We start from the raw sequence: 7793 nt of genomic DNA on the forward strand, positions 1-7793 counted from the left end.
CAGTGAGAATGCAAGTACAAAAACTTTTGCGTGTGATCTTCGTTTGCAAGGAAATGTGTTTTTTAAATGAGTACTTGTCTCAAGCACATCACTCGTTATATGATAACTGTGGCAGCACTCGTGGTAGAAACAAGTAAACTATTGAACAATGATAATGTTCTAAGAAGTGATTAAGATTATGTTAGTGGCAGAATTCAAGGTTTGAAGAGCAATGATTCCACATTTACATTGAATTATGGCAGTCAAATAATAGTAAGCATTGTTGCCCAAGTTAAGCATTGAAAAGAAGAAATTATTGGTTGAGTGAATAACAATTGTTCAAAGGTAATAATATATGAAAATTCAAAGTGGTAAATACAATGGACAATGATCAACATAGAAACAACAATAAAGAACATATATTAACTTGTTTGATTATATATGTGTGCAAGAGAAGTGATTTATATTTATCAAAAAAGAGATGTGGATTATAGTATAAAGGTGGTGACTTGTCAAAAGCAAAAAAATACAAACAAATGGCAATCAAGAATGATCAAAATGTGCTAATTAAAGGATGCACTTTCACAAACAATGGTGATTAATAAAGTTACTAAAAGGCATGTATCATATGAGAGTAAATGAAATTTGTCTACAAACAATCGTGTTTTTGTAAAAGGTGTGTAAATTTTAAGGGATGCATCCCTTCATGAAAGAGCATAAGGAAAGGTAAAAAATAAATACTGTATGAGGGGTGAAGAGAGGGTGCATTGTGTGAGCGCATGCACGCGCACGCGCACACGCACGCATGCACGCGCATGCGCACACACACACATGCACATGCCCACACATGCACGCACACACGTGCGCACGCGCGCGCACACACACACACACACACACACTAGATTTAAAGTGAAAGTATTATACACAAGAATAATACCTTCTGAATTAAGAAGAATGTAAGGGGTTTATAGCAAATTAAAAGAGGATATTGTAATCAAGTTTTTGGCAGATTTATGATCACCATTGCAATACAATGGAATTGGTGAAGTTAGCGTCTCATATTAGTGAAGTTGGTGCAAGCACACACACACACGCATGCACACACATGCACACACGCGCGCGCGCACACACATACACACCAGATTTAAAGTGAAGGTATTATACATAAGAATAATACCTCCATCTTTAATAAGAAGAATGTGAGGGGTTTATAGCAGATTAAAAGAGGATATTGTAATAAGTTTTTGGCAGATTTACGCACGCAGACACATACACACCAGAATTAAAGTGAAGGTATTATACATAAGAATAATACCTCCATATTTAAGAAGAAGAATGTGAGGGGTTTATAGCAGATTAAAAGAGGATATTGTAATCAAGTTTCTGGCAGATTTATGATCACCATTGCAGTACAATGGAACTGGTGAGGTTACCGTCTCATTTTAGTGAAGTTGGTGCTTCATGTTTAGGGGTTGGTGCCTACAAAGTGAAGAAATTGTAGTTTATTGAGGGTTGGTGCATTTAGCAGGTTGGTGCCTACAAACGTTGTAAAAGAAGATATATGAAAACATTTACTTGGGATGGGGTTTTTCCATTAGGGGTTTGACATAAATTTTGTGTTCTTTAGTGTCCTAATTTGTTAAATCTTACATATGTGATGATTGAGCTTTATAAACATTGTTGTTATATTTAGTCAAGTTTTAGAAAGGTTACAAATTATTTATCTATTGATTCACCCTCGGCCACTCCGTATATTTATGTGCTCTTAAATAGAGGCAACATATTGCTACAACACTTCAATGTACAGTGGATTCCACTCTGGCTAAACATTTGAAGGTTTCATTTTTCAGTGGGGTTGCCAAAATATCATTATGAAATAATACAATAGAAAAGAATTGGGTAACGCTAATACGTGGAATTGGAGATGGTTGTCACTCATCAATCAAGTAATCATGCTAAAAGCAGTTATGGGATAATATATATATATATATATATATATATATATATCATGTCTTGCTTGGTAGGAGGCCTCTAACATGAAAGAAGGTTGGAAGAAATTTTAATGGGAGGGGATGAATGAAAGCAAAAGATTCTCGTTGGAGCACTAGGACAACGTGACTAAACCATTTGAATATGGTGGGGTGGGAATTAAAGAAATAAAGTAAAAAAGGCGATGCATTGAGTGCCAAATTGGTCTGGAAGTTGTTCAAACACCCTAAGAAATTATGGTGTGAAATCATGCAAAACTAGTATTTGGATAGTCTCAATCCAAGTAGGAAACTCACTTTGGTAGTTAGTAGCACTAGTTCAGTTGTATTAAGGTTCGAGTGGGATTGTCAATCAACATTATAAATTATCTAACTTGTGGGTGAATAATTGGAGAATAACAAACTTTCGGGCTGACCTGTGGAATGGATTACTGCAGTATTAAAAGAGATCGTACTTCAAACTCAGGGGAAGAATGTGGTGCATTATATTGACAAAGTACACATTCAAGGTAGGATGGTATAGGCAAACATTGAAAATATTCGGATTGAGGAAGAATCAAATCAAAATCCAAGAACAAACCTGTGAAGAGATCACTAATACTAATGTTGAGATTCAATGGTGTGCTACCATATTAGGCCAATACTATGCTTGCTTGGGCTACACAATGACAATATCTACTAGTAACACACAAAATAATGATGACTGCCAATAGAGCTTTGTTGGAGTAAGAGGTTTCTTGTGAAAGCAAGTGCTTTTCTTTGGACCGTTTTGAACAAAGGTGTCCTTACAAGAGAAAGGGTACATAAAACAAAGATGAGTGACCCAAGTTGGTGTGTTCTCTGCAAAAGTGTGAAAGTGACATTAGACCACTTAATGTTGTGTCCTTTCCTTAAACAATATTGCAAGTGGTTTCTAATGAATTGAACTAGATGGGTCCAAAATATAAGAGCATTGCAAATTTCCTAAAGAGTTGGCCAAAATTGAAGTGTAAGGGCATTTGGGGTGGTTTGTTGGGATTCTTTGGACAGACTGATCAATTGTCTCCCATAGCATATAGAATCTAGTGTCATGTTGGACATTTTGGATCTTCAGGCTAAGAAGGAAAAATGCACGAGGAAGGAAGAGAGCTTGATTGGGAATGGTATGGAAAAGTAGTATAATTTGGAGGATTTTTCGGGCTACACAAGCAATAATGGAGATCTTCATAGCCCAAAAAAAGCTATCTAGGATCGTAGAATTTGGTGCAGGAATAAGCTTCCTCTTGAATAAGAACATGTAGGAAAGGGCTCACAAAATTTACTGAAAGGGGAACTGAACAACACAAGGAATGCATTTTTACTTTGGCCCACACTGTTGGTGTGTAGTGGAGTCAAGAGAAGAGCAGGTTGTGTTCCTCTTCTTACTACTAGATGAAGAGGATAGAAACATGATTATCAACATTGTTGATGCAAATGTGAGGGTAGAGACATGATTATCAACATTCTTGATGCAAATGCATGGTCTAAGGAACCAACTCATGATGATTCATGAGGCTCTATTTGAGCAACTGGAGTAATTGCTAGGTGACTTCTAGATGCTCCAATTTACTTAGCAGATCATCTAATCTAAGTGTCAGGATGCTTTGGACAAATCAATCAGCTGGATCCTAAAGTATCCATAATCTAGTGTTATGTTGGGCATTTTAGATGTGGAGGCTAAGAAGGAAAAATGCATGAGGAATGTAGGGAGGTTGATTGGTTGTATGGAAAATAAGTATAATTTGGACGACTTTAGGGGTTGCATAGGCAATAATGCAGATCATTTCAGTCCAGAAAAACTAGATGGCCCATATAGTTGACTAGCATGAATTCAAAAAACACATCATATTAATTGAAAAACCTTAAACAAAAACCAACTAAATTGGGATGTCATCAAAGAAGTAGAAAATTAGTGGTATGTCACAAAAGCCATCTCTAATTGGATGGCTTAGTTAATAACAATATTCACTTCACTAGATAGATTAAATTGTACAATAACAATAGATAAGGTTAATGTGTCCTATAGAGTTAAAGTTGAGATTGTCCAACAATGGATAAGGTTAATGTTTTCTACAGTAAAAAGGTTGAAAAGTTATGCTTGGAAAAAAATGGTAAAACATTTTAAATTCAAAAGGGCTTGACAACACAAAAACACAAACCTCAAAAATTGGGACGATGAGCTCTATCTGAAGAGGGGTGTACACATCTTGCACATCAAGAACCACAATCATTGACGACTGCACAAAGAAAGAAAGCTATGAAAATGATAGATCTGCTAAGCCTTTATTTTAATAGTAGTATCATTATAACATTCAATATTGCTATAGTCAAAATAGTTCATACCTTTATCATATATCACAACATGAAATTATGATGTTATTTAGAGAACAATATATTGAAAAAGACTTCTAGGCTAAACTATACTGAATTACCTTACAATAAACATGACTCTTAGTAATTCATCAATTATTCAAATTTCATCCTTATAATGCTACTTTGTTAAGTGGGCTATTATAGAAAGATTCTCATTCTTATCGAAAGAAGCTGGGCAAATTTAGTAAAACATAATACAAGTATTATCATCAACACAAATTCACAACGTGAGTTTTTAGAAACATTAGATATTGAATAGATGACTTTGGATCAGGAAATGTAATAGTTAGACAGGATCAACAACACCCTAAAACATTTAAAGCTCCAAAAAATCATGGTAAAATGAACTCTTAATGTTTCATCAAAGTGTTTATCAAGACATCTCTAGCATGGCTTTATGCTCTCTACTGTACCCAAATGGGGATGTAAAATAATCAACTTCACACAAACATAGTCACAATTATCCATAACCTAATTATAGTAAATTAGGGCTTTCAGCTAAAACTAATTCGAATGCAAGACTAGTCTCATCAATCAATCAATTGATCACATTCAATAACACCTGAGAGGAGTGACAACTACCACAGAAGCGTGCCAAATGTATTTTGACTTGCCCTAATTTCAGTAATACAAAATATTTGGTTTAGTTTTCATGTTCACCTAGTAGATTTCAAGAGATTGAGTTTTTCACACTTGTATCAATTTTCATCAAATATGTAACTAGAATGTAGGCAAAATGATGATAATTTTATGCAAATATACTCCAAAAAGTACAAATGTATTTCAATACATTCCAAACCTATCAAAACATAAAAGTGAATCAGAGCTGTAATTTTTTATAAATCAATGGTATAAGTTGACCAAATTCTTCCCTAGAAAACTAGGGTCCCAGTTTGGTCTGGCCCAAACATGGGTTTGATTTCAGTCAAGCCCAACTATGGGTTCGGATACATTCAGACCCAAATATAGCCTGGGTCTTGTATTTACACTGTGGGTTTGCAGAGAAGGATCCAGTAAGAACTTTTCCAAAATTGAAGTGAAATTTGATGCGTGCAGTAGAACCTAGGGAGAATTTGAGTTGTGAATCGAGACAATGAACTTAAAATAGGATTTTTGATGGTGTCCTTTAAGAACTACTTGTAAACAAACCGTATCTAAGGAGATGTGATTAGAATTCTAGAATGTTTATCACCAATAGTCCAAGTAGAGGATTGATGCATGATATTGCAACTATAAATCATACACAAAGACTACGGAAATTTATATTTGATACCATGGAATTATTATGCAAGGGAAGGATCGGTTGACATCATCTAGACATATAAAAAATATTCAGATTGAGGAAGAAGCAAATCAAAATTCAAGAACAAACTTACGAAGAGATCACTAATACTAATGTTTAGATTCTCCAGTAGCTGGGTTGTTTATTCTCCTATAGATTACTATGGGACAAAGCAGCTTCAAGCCTTGCATCACAGTTTATCTCAAGATGAATTTGGAGTCATCCCTGAAAATTTAGTCTATTTATTTGAGAATGCAAATGGGATTGAGAATAAGTGAGGAAAAAAACATAAGACATCTACTCCCATAAGGAATCAGTTCAAAGGCTATCAATAGTTGTAACTTTGATAACTACTATCATCTTCACTGCCACTTTCACAAATCTAGGAGTGAGCAGTGATAAAGGTATTCTATATAGTTAAGATTAGACCTTTCATGAAAGAAAGAAAAAATTCAACATGGCCAAAAGAAATGCTAGATGCATCAAAACCCTAGGAGGATCCATGGTGTGGAGAGATAAATGGTAAAGGACCATGTCAAATTAGGGCAAAACATCGTAAAACGTACAATCTCAATGAAATCATTGAAAGATCAGGATACGACACACAGTAGGGCATATAAAAAACAAATGAGACTCATTAATATATTATGTAGCCATTTTAAATGTACATATCCACCTATTATATTATTTTATTCAAATAGTTATATGTTTCATCTTTTAACTATTATACTATCATATGTTGCTTCATTTATTGTATCGTGATGGTAAGGTTGTAAGTCATGATTTCTAGCAACCTTTTTTCCTTTTATTATCTAATGACTAGGCTTGAATTGCATTGCAGTACAGAAGTTGTCAAGCTATATATTGTATAAAAAATGGTATACAAGCAGATTGTCAACATCATGTAAGGTTGTAAGTGGAGACAATACCATTAGCTTTTTAATCCTATTTTATTCGGGATGGTCCAATCATAATAGCAGGTTGTGGGCAGAATTGACATTGTTTCTTAACACCCATTTTCATAGGAAGGGTGTAGGTAGGAATAGCTTTCATCAACTTAAGAAATGATTGTTGTTTAAGATTGGATTCGGCTTGGGTTTATGCATTTACCTTAGCTTATCATGGATGTGATTGTCATTTTATCTTATGTTATCATTGTACTTCAATCTTATCAAGTGATTATCAAGCTTATATATTAAAATCTTTGATTTCAAGCTTATCTAGTGTATTTACCTTAGCTTATCATTGATGTGATTGTCATTTTATCTTATGTTATCATTGTACTTCAAGCTTATCAAGTGATTATGAAGCTTATATATTAAACTCTTTAATCTATCTTTTTCATACAGGTGATAGATATGGAAGCTTCATTGATAGCCAGCAAATCAAATCCCCTTTTAAGTGCATGAATCTTATTTATGTTGGCACCATTCTTAGTACTGTAGTACATATACATAAGAGAGTCTCTAAAATTGTGAACAAAAACAATCAACTCTCAGGACTTGAGGATGACAACACTTGCACTCACTTCAACTCTTATTGTTCTTCAATCATTTGTATAAATTGTGGTGGGCTTTATGGTTCTTCAATCACTTGTGAATAATTATTTCTCATTGTGGAAAAGAATATACTCCTATAGGCTCTTTCTTGTGTGTACATAAACACTCAACTGCTAGTGTTGAATGTCATATTTATGTTATGTTCATTTTCTTATGGATTAACTTCTACACTATTTTGTAAGGCAACATTGATAATAAATGCAATAAATATGATTTTTTAATTCATGTTTGCTTATTATATTATTGATATTTGGAAACATTAAAAGTTACAAATTATATAATTTTATTTATTTATTAGTTTATGATAAATAAAAGGTAAATAATTAATATTTATTTAATCTATTAAAAAATATTTTAATTATAATAAAATTTTAATTTTAATTTAATTTGTGCATATTAAATAATAGTTTTAAATATATTAGTATTACATTCGTTCATATAGGTGATATTTAAAAGGATATCATCTCTCTTTACAATTACATATTTATTGTCTCTAGATAAAGAAATTTTCTCTACAAGACAATAAATACCTTGGTTTTATGTCGTTAAAAGACAATTATTAAAGGTTTTATATTGTCTTCAAGAGACATAATT

At 33.4% G+C, this 7793-nt stretch overlaps 1 long non-coding RNA gene across 1 annotated transcript in view; it reads left to right on the forward strand.

Moving 5' to 3' along the window:
* The window catches only part of LOC149563304 (uncharacterized), a 30030-nt gene extending 22606 nt beyond the window's left edge, over window positions 1-7424 (forward strand). Inside the window, exon 2 of the long non-coding RNA XR_016364059.1 lies at window positions 6990-7424. This is a non-coding gene — a long non-coding RNA (uncharacterized LOC149563304). The remainder of the gene's footprint in view (window positions 1-6989) is intronic.
* Window positions 7425-7793: the final 369 nt, after the last annotated feature.

This window comes from Cupressus sempervirens, chromosome 4 (genome assembly GCF_028749045.1).
Source record: "Cupressus sempervirens isolate cs-2001-9-10 chromosome 4, ASM2874904v1, whole genome shotgun sequence".
NCBI lineage: Eukaryota > Viridiplantae > Streptophyta > Pinopsida > Cupressales > Cupressaceae > Cupressus > Cupressus sempervirens.